We start from the raw sequence: 21,116 nt of genomic DNA on the forward strand, positions 1-21,116 counted from the left end.
TCTCAAAGGACAGCTCTAATCACACACACACACACACACACACACACACACACACACACACACAAGTACACCTGCCCTCTACTTTGGAGGGAAACGTGGCATCTGTTTTCCACAGCCGTCAGAAACCTGCTCTTTGCTTTATGAAGAGATACCATTTCTATCTTTCAATATCCTTGAAAAGACAGTCTGGAAGAAAAGGCAGTTAGAGTATTGCTCATAAGACATGCAGAAATGCAAGAGACCCAAGGGAAATTGCTTTCTAAATAACTGTACACTAAAAGTTGGTGAATTTTATTGTTTATAAATTGACCTCAATTAAAAACAAACAAAACCTATCCAGATAACACGTCCAGGCAAAAGAAATGAGTGCTAAATTTCTTCAAGAAATGTATAAGAATTTTCACAGAAGTTGTATTCATAAAAGTTGAAAAGTAGAAACAACCAAACCAAAAATCCACAAGTAGTAGAATAAATTGCAGTATATTCAAGTAACTAAATCACAGCAATGAAAAAGGATAAATTAAAGGTACTCACAGCAACATAACTAAATTTCACATATAATACAGAAGAATCCAAATGCAATAAAAGTATGGTCTATATGATTTCCTTTATATTAAGTTCAAAAACAGGCTAACTTAAATCCACAGGAATAGGTCCTAACAGTGGTTATCTTTTGTGGGAAGGGTAGTGCAAGGACAAAGAGAACACTCTGAGACAGTGAATCATGAGCTCTATACTATGATTTGTGGACTTCATTGTATGTAAGTTGTATTTATTAAAAATAGTAAACAAACAAAATTACTGCAATATTCTCACCTTGAGTACTGGCAAAAAAATTAAAAAGTAAAAAGTAATTAAATGTTGTGAAATATGACATAAAAGCATTCTTATACACTGATAGTTACAGTGTAAACTAGCATAACTTTCCCCTCAAATTCTATACCTAAAACTATGAATTTCATCGTTTGTACATTAGACCTCAGTTAAAAACAAAAACCCTACCTACACAAGGTGTATGGCCAGTGTTGCTCTATCAATCAAAATTAAAGTACACATTTGAATCTAATTATTCTACTTCTACTACAGTATCCTATGGATACTGCAAAACAACACATATACACACTTATTCATTACAGCATTCAATTTAATAGTAAAAGGCAGGAGCAACCTAAATGTTTGTGAATAAGGGACTAGGTAAACTATGACATATACAAATATAGTATACTGTAGTCATAAAAAATGTACAGATATATAAGTGTACAGACAGACGTGTATCTAAAATACACTGCTAAAGTATAAACAGTGCATTTATTATTCATGGGCAAAGACACAGCAAAAAAGACAAAATACATACTAATTTAAACATGTGCATAAAATTTCTCAGCAAGGATAAAAATTCAAATACTAGCTGCCACGGGCTGTTTGAGACACTAGACTGGGAGGGAGCCTCTATACAGTACACTCTTTGTACCTTTCCAACTTTGTACCCTGTGGCTTCAGTACTAGAAAGTAAGTAAAATTTAAATTAAAAAACACTTAATGTGTTTTTTAAAACTTCCCTGTCCGGGAAGTTTTCTCTCTCCCAGATAAAACTACTAACTTCTTCACAGTACTTCACAGACTTCACAGTACTACGTATGAAACACAGTATTATTTTATGAAACATTAATACTAACTTCACTTTTATATTCCCTAACCAGGTAATAGTCAATCTATAACAAAGCAATTTCATAGTGAATTCTTTAGTGTCTCAGGTAAAGCTATAAAAAAGAACTAAGTTGCAGGTTCCCTTTTTTCTACCTGTTTTACTCCTTCACTTCCCAATTTTGAATAGTCCTAGAATAGAAAAATCTACCATGTCATTCAACTGTTCATCAAAGCAACAGAACATAAAATACATATATATGAGCATGTTGGTAGAGTACTGTGAGTGGATTCCCAGGTGGCTCAGTGGTAAAGAATCTGCCTGCCAATGCGGGAGATGCGAGTTCAATCCCTGGGTTAGGAAGATGCTCTGGAGGAGGAAATGGCAACCCACTCCACTATTCTTGCCTGTGTAATCCTGTGGACAGAGAAGCCTCTGGGCTATAATACACAGGGTCACAAAGAGTCAGACACCACAGCAACTGAGTATGCATGCAGAGTACTATGTGGTCATGTCATCCTGACCCACTACCCTAGCAAGTACCTTGTTCACACTGTAGAGAGATTCTTTATAGTTCTGAAAAAGGGCAATCTTTCTATTTATGCACTACAGTCTCATAACAAAACTCTGAAACAAGAAGTCCCAGTTTATTGTTCTATGTCCGGTTCTAACTGTTGCTTCTTGACCTGCATACAGATTTCTCAGGAGGAAGGTAAGATGGTCTCATATTCCCATCTCTTGAAGAATTTTCTGCAGTTTGTTGTGATCCACAGAGTTAAAGGCTTCGGCTTAATCAATAAAGCACAAATAGATGTTTTTCTTGAATTTTCTTGCTTTTTTGATTTGAGGGCTTATCCTGTTTTAAAACTGACAGAATGGCTCAGTTTAGTTGTCACTCAGTCACGTCCAACTCTTTGTGACCCCATGGACTGCAGCAAGCCAGGTTTCCCTGTCCATCACCAACTCTCAGAGCTTACTCAAACTCATGTCCATCAAGTTGGTGATGCCATCCAACCATCTCATCGTCTGTCGTCCCCTTCTCCTCCTCCCTTCAATCTTTCCCAGCATCAGGGTCTTTTCCAGTGAGTCAGTTCTTCACATCAGGTGGCCAAATTACTGGAGCTTCAGCTTCAGCATCAGTCCTTTCAATGAATATTTAGGATTGATTTCCTTTAGGATTGACTGGTTGGATCTCCTTGCTGTCCAAAGGACTTTCAAGAGTCCTCCAACACCACAGTTCAAAAGCCATCAATCCTTCAGCACTCAGCTTTCTTTATGGTCCAACTCTCACATCCATACATGACTACTGGAAAAACCATGCCTAGACCTTTGTCGGTAAAGTGAGGTCTCTACTTTTTTAATATGCTGTATAGGTTTGTCATAGCTTTTCTTCCAAGGAGCAAGCATTTTTAATTTCATGGCTGAGGTCACCATATGTAGTGATTTTGGAGCTCAAGAAAATAACTGTTTCCATTATTTCCACATCTATTTGCCATGAATTGATGGGACCAGATGCCATGATCTTTGTTTTTTTATGTTGAACTTTAAGCCAACTTTTTCACTCTCTTCTTTCACTTTCAAAAAGAGGGTCTTTAGTTCTTCTTCACTTTCTGCCATAAAGGGGTGGTGTAATCTGCATATTTGAGGTTATTGATATTTCTCCCAGCAATCTTGATTCCAGCTGGTGCTTCATCCAGTCTAGAATTTTGCATGAAGTACTCTGCATATAAGTTAAATAAGCAGGGTGATAATATACAGCCTGGATGTACTCCCATCACAATTTGGAACCTGTTCGTTGTTCCATGTCCAGTTCTAACTATTGCTTCTTAACCTGCATACAGATTTCTCAGGAGGCAGGTAAGGTGGTCCTGTATTCCCATCTCTTGATGAGTTTTCCAGTTTGTTGTGATCCACACAGTCAAAGGCTTTAGCATAGTCAATGAAGCAGATGTTTAGTCACTAAGCCATGTCCAACTCTGCGACCCAATCAGTCTCCTCTGTCCATGGGACTTCCCAGGCAAGAATACTGGAATGGGCTGCCATTCCCTTCTCCAGAGGATCTTTCTGACCCAGGGATCAAAACCATGTCTCCTGCATTAGCAGGAGGATTCTTTTAATTTAAATTTATTTTAATTGGAGGCTAATTACTTTACAATATTGTATTGGTTTTGCCATACATCAACATGTATCCGCCACGGGTGTACATGTGTTCCTCATCCTGGACCTCCCTCCCACCTCCCTCCCCGTACCATTCTTCTGAGTCATCCCAGTGCACAAGCCCTGAGCATCCTGTATCCTGTATGGAACCTGGACTGGCGATTCATTTCTTATATGATATTATACACGTTTCAATGCCATTCTCTCAAATCATCCCACTCTCTCCCTCTCCCACAGAGTCCAAAAGACTGTTCTATACATCTGTGTCTCTTCTGCTCTCTCGCTTACAGAGTTATCATTACCATCTTTCTAAATTCCATATATATGCGTTAGTATACTGTATTGGTGTTTTTCTTTCTGGCTTACTTCACTCTGTATAAAAGGCTCCAGTCTCATCCACCTCATTAGAACTGATTCAAATGTATTCTTTTTAATAGCTGAGTAATACTCCATTGTGTGTATGTGCCACAGCTTTCTTATCCATTCATCTGCTGATGGACATCTAGGTTGCTTCCATGTCCTGGCTATTATAAACAGTGTTGCGATGAACATTGGGATACACGTGTCTCTTTCAATTCTGGTTTCCTCGGTGTGTATGCCCAGCAGTGGGATTGCTGGGTCATAAGGCAGTTCTATTTCCAGTTCCCCATAGTGGCTGTACTAGTTTGCATTCCCACCAACAGTGTAAGAGGGTTCCCTTTTCTCCACACCCTCTCCAGCATTTATTGCTTGTAGACTTTTGGATCGCAGCCATTCTGACTGATGTGAAATGGTACCTCATTGTGGTTTTGATTTGCATTTCTCTCATAATGAGTGATGTTGAGCATCTTTTCATGTGTTTGTTAGCCATCTGTATGTCTTCTTTGGAGAAATGTCTATTTAGTTCTTTGGCCCATTTTTTTGATTGGGTCATTTATTTTTCTGGAATTGAGCTGCAGGAGTTGCTTGTATATTTTTGAGATTAGTTGTTTGTCAGTTGCTTCATTTGCTATTATTTTCTCCCATTCCGAAGGCTGTCTTTTCACCTTGCTTAGAGTTTCCTTTGTTGTGCAGAAGCTTTTAATTTTAATTAGGTCCCATTTGTTTATTTTTGCTTTTATTTCCCGTATTCTGGGAGGTGGGTCATAGAGGATCCTGCTGTGATTTATGTCGCAGAGTGTTTTGCCTATGTTCTCCTCGAGGAGTTTTATAGTTTCTGGTCTTACATTTAGATCTTTAATCCATTTTGAGTTTCTTTTTGTGTATGGTGTTAGAAAGTGTTCTAGTTTCATTCTTTTACAAGTGGTTGACCAGTTTTCCCAGCATCACTTATTAAAGAGATTATCTTTTCTCCACTGTATATTCTTGCCTCCTTTGTCAAAGGTAAGGTGTCCGTAGGTGCATGGATTTATCTCTGGGCTTTCTATTTTGTTCCATTGATCTATATTTCTGTCTTTGTGCCAGTACCATACCGTCTTGATGACTGTGGCTTTGTAGCAGAGCCTGAAGTCAGGCAGGTTGATTCCTCCAGTTCCATTCTTCATTCTCAAGATTGCTTTGGCAATTTGAGGTTTTTTGTATTTCCTACAAATTGGGAAATTATTTGTTCTAGCTCTGTGAAAAATACCATTGGTAGCTTGATAGGGATTGCATTGAATCTATATATTGCTTTGGGTAGTATACTCATTTTCACTATATTCATTCTTCCAATCCATTAACATGGTATATTTCTCCATCTATTAGTGTCCTCTTTGATTTCTTTCACCAGTGTTTTATAGTTTTCTATATATAGGTCTTTAGTTTCTTTAGGTGGATATATTCCTAAGTATTTTATTCTTTTCATTGCAATGGTGAATGGAATTGTTTCCTTAATTTCTCTATTTTCTCATTATTAGTGTATCAGAATGCAAGGGATTTCTGTGTGTTGATTTTATATCCTGCAACTTTACTATATTCATTGATTAACTCTAGTAATTTTCTGGTGGTCTTCAGGGTTTTCTATGTAGAGGATCATGTCATCTGCATACAGTGAGAGTCTTACTTCTTCTTTTCCAATTTGGATTCCTTTTATTTCTTTTTCTGCTCTGATTGCTGTGGCCAAAACTTCCAGAACTATGTTGAATAGTAGTGGTGCAAGTGGGCACCCTTGTCTTGTTCCTGCCTTTAGGGGAAATGCTTTCAATTTTTCACCATTGAGGATAATGTTTGCTGTGGGTTTGTCATATATAGCTTTTATTATGTTGAAGTATGTTCCTTCTATTCCTGCTTTCTGGAGTTTTATCATAAATGGATATTGAATTTTGTCAAAGGCTTTCTCAGCATCTATTGAGATAATCATATGGCTTTTATTTTTCAATTTGTTAATGTGGTATATTACACTGATTGATTTGTGGATATTGAAGAATCCTTGCATCTGTGGGATAGAGCCCACTTGGTCATGGTGTATGATCTTTTTAATGTGTTATTGGATTCTGATTGCTAGAATTTTGTTAAGGATTTTTGCACCTATGTTCATTAGTGATATTGGCCTGTAGTTTTCTTTTTTGTGGCATCTTTGTCAGGTTTTGCTATTAGGGTAGCCTGATAGAATGAGTTTGGAAGTTTACCTTCCTCTGCAATTTTCTGGAAGAGTTTGAGTAGGATAGGTGTTAGCTCTTCTCTAAATTTTTGGTAGAATTCAGCTGTGAAGCTGTCTGGACCTGGGCTTTTGTTTGCTGGAAGATTTCTGATTACAGTTTCAATTTCCGTGCTTATGATGGGTCTGTTAAGATTTTCTATTTCTTCCTGGTTCAGTTTTGGAAAGTTGTACTTTTCTAAGAATTTGTCCATTTCTTCCAAGTTGTCCATTTTATTGGCATATAATTGCTGATAGTAGTCTCTTATGATCCTTTGTATTTCTGTGTTGTCTGTTGTGATCTCTCCATTTTCATTTCTTATTGATTTGATTTTTCTCCCTTTGTTTCTTGATGAGTCTGGCTAATGGTTTGTCAGTTTTATTTATCCTTTCAAAGAACCAGCTTTTGGCTTTGTTGATTTTTGCTATGGCCTCTTTTGTTTCTTTTGTATTTATTTCTGCCCTAATTCTTAAGATTTCTTTCCTTCTACTAACCCTGGTGTTCTTCATTTCTTCCTTTACTAGTTGCTTTAGGTGTAGAGTTAGGTTATTTATTTGACTTGTTTCTTGAGGTATGCCTATATTGCTATGAACTTTCCCCTTAGCACTGCTTTTACTGTGTCCCACAGGTTTTGGGTTGTTGTGTTTTCATTTTCATTCGTTTCTATACATATTTTGATTTCTTTTTTTATTTCTTCTGTGATTTGTTGGTTATTCAGCAGTGTGTTGTTCAGCCTCCATATGTTGGCATTGTTAATAGTTTTTCTCTTGTAATTGAGATCTAATCTTACTGCATTGTGGTCAGAAAAGATGCTTGGAATGATTTCAATTTTTTTGAATTTACCAAGGCTAGATTTATGACCCAGGATGGGATCTAGCCTGGAGAAGGTTCTGTGTGCACTTGAAAAAAAAGGTGAAATTCATTGTTTTGGGGTGAAATGCCATACAGATATCAATTAGGTCTAACTGGTCTATTGTATCATTTAAAGTTTGTGTTTCCTTGTTAATTTTCTGTTTAATTGATCTATCCATAAGTGTGAGTGGGGTATTAGAGTCTCCCACTATTATTGTGTTATTGTTAATTTCCCCTTTCATACTTGTTAGCATTTGTCTTACATATTGCAGTGCTCCTATGTTGGGTGCATATATATTTATAATTGTTGTATCTTCTTGGGTTGATCCTTTGATCATTATGTAGTATCCTTCTTTGTCTCTTTTCACAGCCTTTGTTTTAAAGTCTATTTTATCTCATATGAGTATTGCTACTCCTGCTTTCTTTTGGTCTCTATTTGCGTGGAATATCTTTTTCCAGCCCTTCACTTTCAGTCTGTATGTGTCCCCTGTTTTGAGGTGGTCTCTTGTAGACAACATATATAGGAGTCTTGTTTTTGTATCCATTCAGCCAGTCTTTGTCTTTTGGTTGGGGCATTCAACCCATTTATGTTTAAGGTAATTATTGTTAAGTATGATCCCATTGCCATTTACTTTATTGTTTTGGGTTCGAGTTTATACATCCTTTTTGTGTTTCCTGTCTAGAGAAGATCCTTTAGCATTTGTTGGAGAGCTGGTTTGGTGGTGCTTAATTCTCTGAGCTTTTGCTTGTCTGTAAAGCTTTTGATTTCTCCTTCATATTTGAATGAGATCCTTGCTGGGTACAGTAATCTGGGCTGTAGGTCATTTTCTTTCATCACTTTAAGTATGTCTTGCCATTCCCTAGCAGGAGGATTCTTGTATCACTGAGCCACCAGGGGAACCCCAAATTAAAGTGTATATATATATATATATATTACAGCAATATATGTTATGCACCTGCTTCAAAAATGAACTCAGTTTATTCATTCAACCAATAAATGATGGACAGGAAGGCCTGGCATGCTGCGATTCATGGGGTCACAGAGTCAGACACAACTGAGCAACTGAACTGAACTGATGCTGAGTATGATTCTAGATACTAGGAATATAGAATGGAGCAAAACATACAAGATCCTGCCTCATTTGCTTACAGTCTATTTTGGGGACACAAAGAAAGTTACTAGTTTCCTAGGCTGTTGTAACAAAGTACCACAAACTTAAAACAAACTTATTCTCTTAAAATTCTGGAGATCAAAAGTCCTTCTGAGACTCTGGACAGATTTCTTCTTTGCCTATTCATAACTTCTGGTGACAGCTGATAGTTCTTGACATATCTCAGCTTTTTACCTACAGCGCCACAGAGTAAATATTTTAGGTTTTTCTGGCACTACTGATATATGTATCTTTCCCCATCTTTTTATGTTTAGACTTTTTATCTCTTCTTATTTAGACTACTATCTTCTTTGTTGCTGGTGTTTGTTTTGCTTTGGTTTTGTAAGCAGCATGTATTTGTTTCCTGGTTTTTGTTCTCCTTTTTTTTGTTTTTCTGTCCATATTTTTCTCTTTTTTTGCTGCAGGGTGCAGTATGCAGGATCTTAATTCTCTGACCAGGGATGGAACCTGCACTTCCTGCAGTGGAAGCACAGAGTCTTAACCACTGGACTGCCAAGGAAGTCCTGTCCTTATTTTTGTTAACTGAGTTTTTTTGTGTGTTTTTCACTTGTCACCTTTGGTTGACTTATAATTTGTAATTCTTTTTTTGGTTATTTTAGACATTGCTTCATGGTTTATAGTATACATCATTCCACGGGATTGCAGAGACAGACTGAGCGATTAACACTTTCACTTTCATGAATCTTTAACATATCACAATCTTCCTGCATGTGATACTGTTATCACCTCATGTAAAGTAAACTCTTAACAGTATACATACATTTCTCCTCTCTTGACATTGTGCTATTTTGGCATGTAACTTTTATATGTTATAAACTCCCCATGCATATTTCGTTTGAACAATTATTTTAAGAGAGACTTAAACAATAGGAAAATTTTATGTATTTACCCATGTAGTTACCATTCTCAGAGTGTCTCACTTCTTTGTATAGAACCATATGTCTATATGATACTTCCCTTCTGTTTGAAGGACTCCTTTAACATTCTTTTCAGAATATGGGTCAACTGGTGATAAATTTTTAGAATTTTTGTATATATAAAATATCTTTCATTACCATTTAAAAAAAAATACTTTAATGAATTTGTTACAATATTGCTTCTATATTGTGTCTTGACTTTTGGCTTGGAGGCATGTGGGATTGAAGCTCCCCAACCAGATATTCAACATGCACCCCTGGCACTGGAAGGCAAAGTCTTAACTATTGGACTGCCAGGGAAGTTCCAGCAGTTTCTTTATATGCATCCACAAGTCAGTACTTGGCTCAACAGTTGAAGGGGGGAGCTGAAGCATTTAAGAGTCCTCTTACTTCAAGAGCTCTTCAATATTCTATTCTATGAACTCCACCCATCTTGGGGTCCCCAGTCGTCATCTTCAACTCAAAGAGTATCCACTGGGCTTAGCCTAGACCTAGATTTCCGCTACCTTTGACATGGTTTGGAAACTCAGTGTAGTGTGTGTGTGTTCACGTGTGCACACTCAGTCACTCAGTTATGTCCCACTCTTTGCAACCCCATGGACAGTACAAGCTCCCCAGTCCATGGAATTTTTCAGGAAAGAATACTGGAGTGGGATGCCATTTACTTCTCCAGGGGATCTCAAACCTGCATCTCTTGTATCTCCTGCATTAGCAGGTGGATTATTTACCACTGCACCGAAGCCCTCTCAAGGTGGTAAGCTAGTTCAATCACAGGCTCACTTGTTTCCCATCTTGCAAGATCACTGCTTTTCACCACCAAGTGTTGAGTCTCTCGATTATGACTATTCTTTGTATGCTAACAATTACAGAAAACTAACCAAACTGATCACTTGGACCACAGCCTTGTCTAACTCAATGAAACTATGAGCCATGCCGTGTAGGGCCACCCAAGACAGATGGGTCACTATGGATAGTTCTGACAAAAAGTGGTCCACTGGAGAAGGGAATGGCAAACCACTTAAGCATTCTTGCCTTGAGAATCCCATGAACAGTATGAAAAGGCAAAAAGATAGGACACTGAAAGATGAATGCCCCAGGTCAGTAGATGCCCAATATGCTACTGGAGAAGAGAGGAAAAATAACTCCAGAAAGAATGAAGAGACAGAGCCAAACCAAAAACAATGCCCAACTGTGGATGCAACTGGTGATGGAAGGAAAGTCTGATGCTGTGAAGAACAATATTACATAAGAACCTGGAATCTTCAGTTCATGAATCAAGGTACACTAGAAGTGGTCAAACAGGAGATGGCAGGAGTGAACATCGACATTTTAGGAATCAGTGAACAAAAATGGACTGGAATGGGTGAATTTAATTCAGATGGCCATTATATCTACTACTGTGGGCAAGAATCCCTTAGAAGAAATGGAGTAGCCATCAGAGTCAATAAGAGTCTGAAATGCAGTAATTGGGTGCAATCTCAAAAATGACATAATGATCTTGGTTCATTTCCAGGGCAAATCATTCAACATCACAGTAATCCAAGTCTATGCCTCAACCACTAATGCCAAAGAAATTGAGGTGGAACAGTTCTATGAAGACCTAAAAGACCTTCTTAGAACTAACACCAAAAAAAGATGTCCTTTTCATCATGGTGGACTGGAATGCAAAAGTAGGAAATCAAGAAAAACCTGGAATAACAGGCAAATTTGGCCTTGGAGTACAAAATGAAGCAGGGCAAACACTAACAAAGTTCTGTCAAGAGAAGACACAGGTCATAGCAAACACTCTCTTCCAACAACACAAGAAACAACTCTACACATGGACATCACCAGATGGTCAATTCCGAAATCAAATTGATTATATTCTTTGCAGCCAAAGATGGAGAAGCTCTATACAATCAGCAAAGACAAGACCAGGAGCTGACCGTAGCTCAGATCATGAACCCCTTATTGCCAAATTCAGACTTAAATTGAAGAAAGTAGGAAAAACCACTAGACCCTTCAGGTATGACCTAAATCAAATCCCTTAAGATTATACAGTGGAAGTGACAAATAGATTCAAGGGATTATGTCTGATAGAGTACCTGAAGAACTATGGACAGAGGTTCATGACGTCGTATAGGAGGCGTTGATCAAAACAATCCCCAAAATGCAAAATGGCTGCCTGAGGGGGCCTTAAAAAAAGATGAGTAAAGAAGAGAAGTGAAAAGCAAAGGAGAAAAGGAAAGGTATACCCATTTGAATGCAGAGTTCCAAAGAATAGCAAGGAGATAAGAAAGCCTTCCTCAGTGATCAATGCAAAGAAATAGAGGAAAACAATAAAATGGGAAAGACTAGAGATCCCTTCAAGAGAATTAGAGATACCAAGGGAACATTTCATACAAGATGGGCACAATAAAGGACAGAAACAGTATGGACCTAACAGAAGCAGAAGATATTAAGAAGAGATGGCGAGAATACACAGAACTATACAAAAAAGATCTTAATGACCTAGAAACCACGATAGTGTGATCACTCACCCAGAGCCAGACATTTTGGAATGTGAAGTCAAGTTTGTTCATAGCATCACTATGAACAAAGCTAGTGGAAGTGATTAAATTCCAGTTGAGCTATTTCAAATCCTGAAAGATGATGCTGTGAAAGTGCCGTACTCAATATGCCAGCAAATTTGGAAAACTCACCAGTGGCCATAGGACCGCAAAAGGTCAGCTTTTATTCCAGTCCCAAAGAAAGGCAATGTCAAAGAATGTTCAAACTACCACTCAATTGCACTCATCTCACATGCTAGCAAAGTAATGCTCAAAATTCTCCAAGCCAGGCTTCACCAGTACGTGAACTGAGAAATTCCAGATGTTCAAGCTGGATTTAGAAAAGGCAGAGAAACCAGAGATCAAATTGCTAACATCCACTGGATCATATAAAAGCAAGGGAATTCCAGAAAAACAGCTATTTTCGCTTCATTGACTACGCTAAAGCCTTTGTCTGTGTGGATCACAACAAATTGTGACGAATTCTTCAAAAGATGGGAATACCAGACCACCTTATCTGCCTCCTGAGCAATCTATATGCAGGTCAGAAGACAATAGTTAGAACCGGATATAGAACAACAAACTGGTTCCAAATTGAGAAAGGAGTACGTCAAGGCTGTATACTGTCACCCTGGTCATTTAACTTATATGCAGATTACATCATGCAAAATGCCACACTGAATGAAGCACCGGCTGGAATCAAGATTGCTGGGAGAAATATCAGTAACCTCAGATAGGCAGATGATACCACCTTTATGGCAGAAAGCAAAGAGGAACTTAAGAGCCTCTTGATCAAAGTGAAAGAGGAGAGTGAAAAGCTGGTTTAAAACTTAACATTCAAAAAAAAGATCATATCTGGTCCCTTCACTTAATGGCCAGCAGATGTGGAAACAACGAAAACAGTGACAGATTTTATTTTCTTGGGCTCCAAAATCACTGTTGATGGTGACCTCAGCCATGAAATTAAAGGATGCTTGCTCCTTGGAAGAAAAGCTATGACAAATCTAGACAGCATATTAAAAAGCAGAGACATTATGTTACTGACAAAGGTCTGTCTAATCATGGCTTTTCCAATAGTCATGTATGGATGTAAGAGTCGGACCATAAAGAAAACTGAACACCAAAGGATTGATGCTTTTGAACTGTGGTGTTGGAGAAAACTCTTGAAAGTCCCTTGGACAGCAAGGAGATCAAACCAGTCCATCCTAAAGAAGATCGGTCCTGGGTGTTCTTTGGAAGGAATGATGCTGAAGCCAAAGCTCAAATACTTTGGCCACCTAATGTGAAGAACTGACTCACTGGAAAAGACCCTGATGCTGGGAAAGATCGAAGGGAGGAGGAGAAGGAGATGACAGATGATGAGATGGTTGGATGGCATCACCAAGTCCATGGACATAAGTTTGTGCAAGCTCTGAGAGCTGGTGATGGACAGGGAACTCTGGCGTGCTGCAGTCCATGGGGTCACAAAGAGTCGGACATGACTGACTGACTGAACTGAAGAAGTATTCTGCCTAAACAACACAAGCATCTTTCAGCACAAGAAAATACACCAATGCTATCCCCTAGATTTAGTAGAAGATTAAAAAGAAAACAACACAACCATTGCACTAGATGCCTGAAAAGCATCTCATAGTATTCAACAACTGTTCACTTAAAATTTTTAAATAACAACAAAGTACTGAAAACTAAAACTGAAAGAAATGGATATTTATCTTGATGAAGTAGATAAGAGGATGGACTCTATAATCAGACTGCCTGTATTAAAATTCTAGATCCTCTATTTTTGTAAAGACATCTTAAGCAAGTTATTTATTAGCTCTAAATTTCATTTTCCCTATCTATAAAAATGAGGATAATACCACCACCTACTGAAATGTCAAGAGTAAGTAAGTCAGCACACACGGACTGCTTGGAATCCATTTGCCTCATATTCAATAAACAGTAACAGCTGTTAGCAGTGCTGCTCTTGCTGTTTCCGCCACAGTACTTTATCAGAAACCTATAGTAAACATCATATTTAAAGATAAAAATTAGAAGCATTCCTATTAAGGCCAGGCTTCAAACAAGATGCTTTGAGTCATCATTTATTCAACATTGTTCTAGCAGACTTAAACAAAAAATAATAAACTGATAAGATATAAAAATGGAAAAAGAAAAACTTGTAGATGATATGAAAACAAACAATCAATTAACAAACTACTAGGACCACTGAGAGCGTAACATAACAGTTGAACAAAAAGATCATGAAAAAAATCCCTCTCCCATGCACTGGCAATATCCAGTTAGAAAATGTAACAGAAAACAAAAATCCTACTGACAATAGCATTTAAAGTAATAAAATATATCTAGGCAAAACAGTAAAATCAGAGCAATGCAAGAAATTTATGGAGAAAACTATAAAACTTTACTAAAAATTGTTCATTAGTAAGACCTAAACACCATGGAAAGAAAAAATATATACACACACATATAGACACATCAGTTCTTCACAAATATATTAATGCAATACAATTTTATCTTGCAATGTGGTTTACTTTACAAACCAACTTAAAATTTTACACATAGAGAACAGCCAGAAGACAATTTTCAAAAAGAATAAACAGAATACTTGATGTTACATTTATTAAGACTATAAAGTTGTAGTAATTAAAACATGGCATTGGCATAGGAACAATTAAATCAGGTATAAAACAAAAAGTCCAGAAACAGACACAAGTGTGTATGTGTGTGTCTCTGTGTGTATAAGAATTTAATATTCTATGGGAAAAAAAGCTACTGATATCACTGGGGAAATAGAGGACTATTCAATAAATAGCACTGAGACAACTGGTTCCACAAGCAAAAGAATAAAGAGCATATATCCCAGACTGATTAAGGATCTAAATGCAAAACCAAAATCGTAGGACTACTGAAGAAAATACAGAGTATATTTTTGAGTTTAGAGTTGGAGAAAGCCTTTTACAAATTATTACTATAGGGGAACACATACCACAGAACATCCAAACAAAAACAGACTGCACAGAAGACCAATATGAAATGCATTATTCAGAGGTAATGATAAAACCAATCTATCTTAGAGCAAATAGTGAAACTAGTTAATTTGGGTCAAAAGCCAATGAGAATTTAGAAGCAGAATTTTCAAATTTTCACAGGGCAACAGATTCACTGTGCTAAAAGGAATGAAGCTCCTTCTATGGATATATATACATTCAGCTTTAAAACAATAATCCATAATATACCACATTTCAAGGGATTGAGCTCTCTTATTCATGTTAATTGGCTAATATTTCTCATGAAATTGCACTAAGATATGATAAATAGAATAAAAAAGAGACTGTAGCCATTTAAACAATATCACAAACATTCTGAAGCATTTCACATTGACGATCTCTGCTTCCTGAATTTTCATATCTCTCAGTTTCTATGTATCCATATTGTGTGGTTGAATTCTTTCCTTTATTCACTTTACTGTCTCATTCACAGAATTCTCTGCTAGGTCTTATCTTCTGGCTATGCTGCTGCTGCTGCTGCTAAGTCGCTTCAGTCGTGTCCGACTCTGTGCGACCCCATAGACGGCAGCCCACTAGGCTCCTCTGTCTCTGGGATATGAATGTACCCAGAGGTATTTGACTTCTATTCTTCTTTTAAGGTACCAACTTTGAAAATGTATGACTTCAACTGCTACCTTCACACAAAATAATTTCAAATATTCTGAGATCTTCCTTGTAAGTTGTTACATATCATCATCTTGGATATTCTGCCTGTAACTCAAATAAGTTTAATAGATCTAAAAATACATACTCAACACACACATAAATATATAAATGCACCCACTTAAAAAAAAAAAAATCACAGTGCTTTCTGAAAGTCACTTAGTCCTGTCCGACTCTTTGCGACCTGGAATTCTCCAGGCCAGAATACTGGAGTGGGTAGCCTTTCCCTTCTTCAGGGGATCTTTCCAACCCAGGGATTGAACCCAGGTCTCCCGCATTGCAGGCGGATTCTTTACCAGCTGAGCCACAAGGGAAGCCCAAGAATACTGGAGTGGGTAGGTAGCCTATTTCTTCTCCAAGGTATCTTCCCGACTCAGGAATCAAACCGGGGTCTCCTGCATTGCAGGCGGATTCTTTACCAACTGAGCTATCAGGGAATCCTCATCTAAAAATATATCCTTGAATTTTCTACAGTAGGGTCCCTCATTGTCTCTTGCCTATCCATTACATTCTAGCTTTTCTCAGTTACAAATCTTATTTAATCTTCTTTCATAATCTTTCCCACTTGTTTTTTCTTTCCTACCCTCTACCATGACCAACCTAATTCAGGCACTGATTACTTCAGTTCTTACAAACTGCCTTCCTCCCTCTGGTCTCTTTCTTCCCTCCAACTCATTCTGAATATTATTACTGATGGGTGAAACATCTCTAAACCTATTTCAAACTTGTCGCTCTTTTCCTCATAGCTTTTTAAAGGGTGAATAATAATGCCCAATATTTTAGCTATTTAAGAACTTGAAAATTTGGTTTCAGTGTGCTTGTCCAATTTCTCTTTTTTAATATTTAAATCTATTCTTAAGAAAAACCAAAACCCTCTACTCAGATTTTGCCCTTGAGCTCTAGAGAAAACTGCAATTAATTTGGTTTCTACTCTGATCACGCTGAAATTATTTTTGTAGTTTCCCAAATGCAAAGCAAATAATTAAGCTCTTCATTTTACTTAACTTTACCATGCCACACAATTTGCTCTTTCCTTATGTCATATCCTACTAGCTACCCTTACAGACTTTAAGCTCAAGTCACAGCAAACTACTGCTTTCTCTAACACACTGTTTTTCAGAGTGTGCTTCCACAAATGCTATTCCTTGACTCTAGAAATATCTTTCCCCAAACTCTGCTTTGTACTAATTGTTTATAACTCAGAAGAAACATTATCTCTTCTGTGGAATTCCTCCCCACTCCCATAAACATCTTTGCTCCCAAAGCACTTGTATACAGTTCCCTAACAGGATCCACAGCATTTGCATTGTAATTTTTGTTTATATTTTTCATATCCTGAGAATCTAACAAACTTTAAAGCACACTGTTGCTGTTGTTTAGTCACTAAGTCATGTACGATTCTTTTACAACCCCATGGACTGCAGCCTGCCAGGTTCCTCTGTCCATGGGATTTCCCAGACAAGCAGACTGGAGTGGGTTGCCATTTCCTTCTCCAGGAGATCTTCGAGACCCAGGGACTGAACTCACATCTCCTGCATTGGTAAGTGGATTCTTTACCACTGAGCCAACAAGGAAGCCCTCTGAAGCACAGAGGACAATTAAGAGTGGGTTTTAAAAGACCTCCTGGAATGGCCATATTATTCCAGCTGTCACTCAAGTATACTGTATGAAGAAGTAGTATACTTATCAGCTTTAGGAGCTCAGATTCTGAAGTCAGGATGTCTAGGTATAAATTCTGGATATACCTCAGAAGATACCACTTCAATGGCAGAAAGAGAAGAGGAACTAAGGAGCCTCCTGATGAAGGTGAAAGGGGAGAGTGAAAAAGCTGGCTTAAAACTCAACATTCAAAAACCAAGATCATGGCATCCAGTCCCATCACTTCATGGCAAATAGATGGGGAAAAAGTGGAAACGGTGACAGGTTTTATTTTCTTGGGCTCCAAAATCACTACAGACAGTGACAGAAGACATGAAATTAAACGACACTTGCTCCTTGGAAGAAAAGCCACGACAAACCTCGGCAGTGTATTAAAAAGCAAAGACATCACTTTGTCAACAAAGGTCCATCTAGTCAAAGCCATGGTTTTTCCAGACGTCATATATGGATGTGAGAGTTGGACCATAAAGAAGGCTGAGCACTGAAGAATTGATCCTTTCAAACTGTGGTGTTGGAGAAGACTCTTGAGAGTCTCTTGGACAGTAAGGAGATCAAACCAGTCCATCCTAAAGGAAATTAACCCTTAATATTCACTGGAAGGACTGATGCTGAAGCAGAAGCTCCAATAGTTAGGCCACCTGATGTGAAGAGATGACTCACTGGAAAAGACCCTGCTGCTAGGAAAGGTCTAAGGCAAGAGGAGAAAGAGGTGACAGGGGATGAGATGGTTGGATGGCATCACTGACTCAATGGATACGAGTTTGAGCAAACTCTGGAAGATAGTGAAGGACAGGGAAGCCTGGCTTGCTGCAGTTCACGAGTCTGCAAAGAGTCAGAATCAACTTAGCAAATGAACAATAACTACCACCACTTAACAGCCCTGTGGCACCGGGTGAGTTAATTAAGCTCTCTATGCCTTGGCTTCTTTCTTTATAAAAAGAAAATAATAAGATCTACTTTATAAGGTTATAAAGATTAAATGAATTAATATAAGCAAAGTGTTCAAAACAGTGACTGACACAAAATAAGCATTACACACACATTGTACTACTATGATTACTATACCTTGATTATTTTTGACCCTTTCCACATTGACTTCTATTTGCAATGGGCTCCTTTCATTTTTCCCTTTATCCAAATCTTACCCAGGTTTCACCCACTCCAGTATTCTTGCCTGGAAAATCCCATGGACAGAAGAGCCTGGCAAGCTACAGTTCACGGGGTCGAAAGAGTTGGCCACGACTTAGCAACTAAACCACCACCTACCCAGTTTTTAAGGTTGATGACCTCTGGTAAATCCTTTGATCATTTCAACCCATAAATGATTACTGCCTAATCTGGATATTTATAGCATCTTCTGTATCACTCTGCATTTAATTAAAACTACCTGGCATCCTTGTTGTTTTTCACAAAATGTCTACCCAACTGCTGTAAACTCTTTGAAGGTCCTAAGGACAATTCATGCACCTTTCTGAGTTCCTACAGTAACTACCAAGTGCGTAGTACTTGTTATGCAAAATAATAAAGCTCAGTAGAAACTTCAACTCTGATCAAAATGTCTTTGCAATCAAAGAAATGGAGAAGACTGGGAGAACATTCCATGCTTCTCTAAGAGCCAAACTGCAAATGTATCAGCGCCAGGGAATTCTGACTCCCATTAAAATAAGCTGCTCTCAAATAGCTTTCTGGGAGAAAAAAACCCTCCCTGCAGAGGAATTTTGGGGAGTTCTTCCCAAATTGTAGCAGTGGACCCTCTACGAGAAACGTGTTAGCATGACAAAATGACTGATTGAGAGTGCAGGATTTGGAATTACAGGTCTAGGTTTCAAAGGGACACTGAGCTTTAGTTTCCTTCTTTATAAAGTGTGTACTGTAACATCAATTTCACAGGTATAGGACAATCGACATCCACCCTAACATTTAACTGAAATGTAAATTCCCTTGGAAAAATTTTAAATAAATTGAAAATATGGTAATTCATAAATAACTGAACACATTTTTCAGTACACAAGAAAATGTATTAAATTAGCCATGTATATTCTAAATTACCTATGAGAAAATTAAACATGTAGAGTCAATAATACAGAATTGGGATGAAGCAAAAATTCTACCACAAAATTCATCTTTTATGACACTTTCTCCATCCAGTAATTTTTTCTTCCACTTGTGATTAAAAACAAGTATTCAAAATTGTCCCCAAAGAGAAATATTTGGAAAGCACAATTTAACTTAATAGCAAGTTGGTTCTATAATTGTAGTATTCCAGTTTACAGTTCAAAAATACTTCCAAATAGGAATTAACATGAATTTAAGAAATTATGATAATGGCGAATGGCTCATATGATGATCTGAGTCAGTAATTTCAAATTAAGAGTTGTTCCAACTTGAAGCTGGCAGTCACACAGTCTAAAGGGTTTGTTTACAGTACTGACTAAACCAAACACTCCAATCTTTTAGAATTTCATCCTGGCATCCTAACAATTATTTTAAAGCAGTATAATCGCTGAAATGCCCAATACTACACAAATTAAACCGAAATGGGAATAAGAAAAGAACAAAAGTGGCAGGTCTTATCTTTAAGCTGTGATTTTGTTCTTTTTCAATTCGAAAAAATACTGAAAAACAGAACTCTGCTGCTTGGAATGATCTTTAAACTTGGGGGAAGGGTGATATAATTTTTTAAAAATCCGGCGCCTTTAGGACACACTGATATGTGGGGTTCATTAGGGCCTGGCTCTGTAAGCAATCAAAAGATGAAAAGAGGCATTAGAGAGGAATGTTAGTACACGGTGTAACTTTCAGCAATGTTGAAGCGTTACAATGATGAAAAGGAAATTAATCTCCGAGATGAAAATGAAGGGTCAAGTGCGGGGCTAATGGAATTTAAGGGAGATAGAAGAGGAACCGGGGGAAACCGGGGACTTGGTAGCCAAAAGGGGTAGAGTCAAGAAAGGTGTTGGAAACTAGAGGCTTAAGAAGGGGTGTGTGTGTGCGGTTTGTGCGTGTGTACTTGTGTGTAAGTGAGGCTTTTTTTAGCGTTGGGAAATCTAGGTGATAAACTTGTGGAGATCAAATTCGGAGATGTGGGAACAGGGAGATAAAGGAATGTGGGGATTTCCAGGCTGGGGTAACAAGAAGTTTGGGGCGCGCGCTGTCGGGGCGCCCCTCTCCCGGAGAAGGATGGCCCCCTCGAGTCCCCTGACCCGGCCGCCCCGACGCAGCCCTCACCCTCCGGCTACACGGCCCTTCAACCCGGCCAAGGCCCCTCCTCACCTCAGGCCGCGGTGACTCGCTCCTCCGCGTCTCCACAGAGCACGTCCCACTCGGCGCCTGGCCCGGCCGAGTCCGTCGGCCAGCAGCCGCGGCCCCAAGCTCAGCTGCGCCCGGGCCTTCCCCGCGCGGCTCCGCGGGCCTGTCGGCTCCTTGCCTCAGCTCCGGCTAGCTCCCGGGACCTTCCAGCAGACGCGGCACGCGTCCCTCCTCCCGCTGCGGGGCAAGGCGCTCCCTGACCCCGCCCCGCGGCGCCCCGTAACGCCCCGCCCCCCGACTTGGACTCTGTAAGCTGACTGGCCTCTGTGATACTCGGCGCGCTCCGGCATTGGCTCAGCGGTAGCCCGAAAACGAGGAGGCGGTACTCCGAGCGGCTGCTATTCCCGTAACGCGGTTCCTGGCGTCCCGGATTCCGGTGGCTGCGTCCGCGTCGCCTCTCCCAGACTAGATCGAAGGGTTCCCCCACCTCCCCTCTGCGGGCGGAAGGAGCGGAATGTTCCATTTTTCCGTGGAATAACGGGGTCATGAACTAAAGCCCGGGTGCTACCCGTGCCGTCCGTCCTCACTTCTTGCCGCGGCTCTTTTGGCCTGCGTTCAGTGCCTTCCCCA

General features: G+C 38.9%; 1 protein-coding gene across 1 annotated transcript in view; it reads right to left on the reverse strand.

Moving 5' to 3' along the window:
- The window catches only part of IL6ST (interleukin 6 cytokine family signal transducer), a 70,048-nt gene extending 49,300 nt beyond the window's left edge, over positions 1-20,748 (reverse strand). Inside the window, exon 1 of the mRNA XM_040262548.1 lies at positions 20,511-20,748. The gene's annotated coding sequence lies outside the window, so the exon portion shown is untranslated. The remainder of the gene's footprint in view (positions 1-20,510) is intronic.
- Positions 20,749-21,116: the final 368 nt, after the last annotated feature.

Source organism: Oryx dammah, unplaced genomic scaffold (assembly GCF_014754425.2).
Source record: "Oryx dammah isolate SB20612 unplaced genomic scaffold, SCBI_Odam_1.1 HiC_scaffold_20, whole genome shotgun sequence".
In the NCBI taxonomy this organism is placed as follows: Eukaryota; Metazoa; Chordata; class Mammalia; order Artiodactyla; family Bovidae; genus Oryx; species Oryx dammah.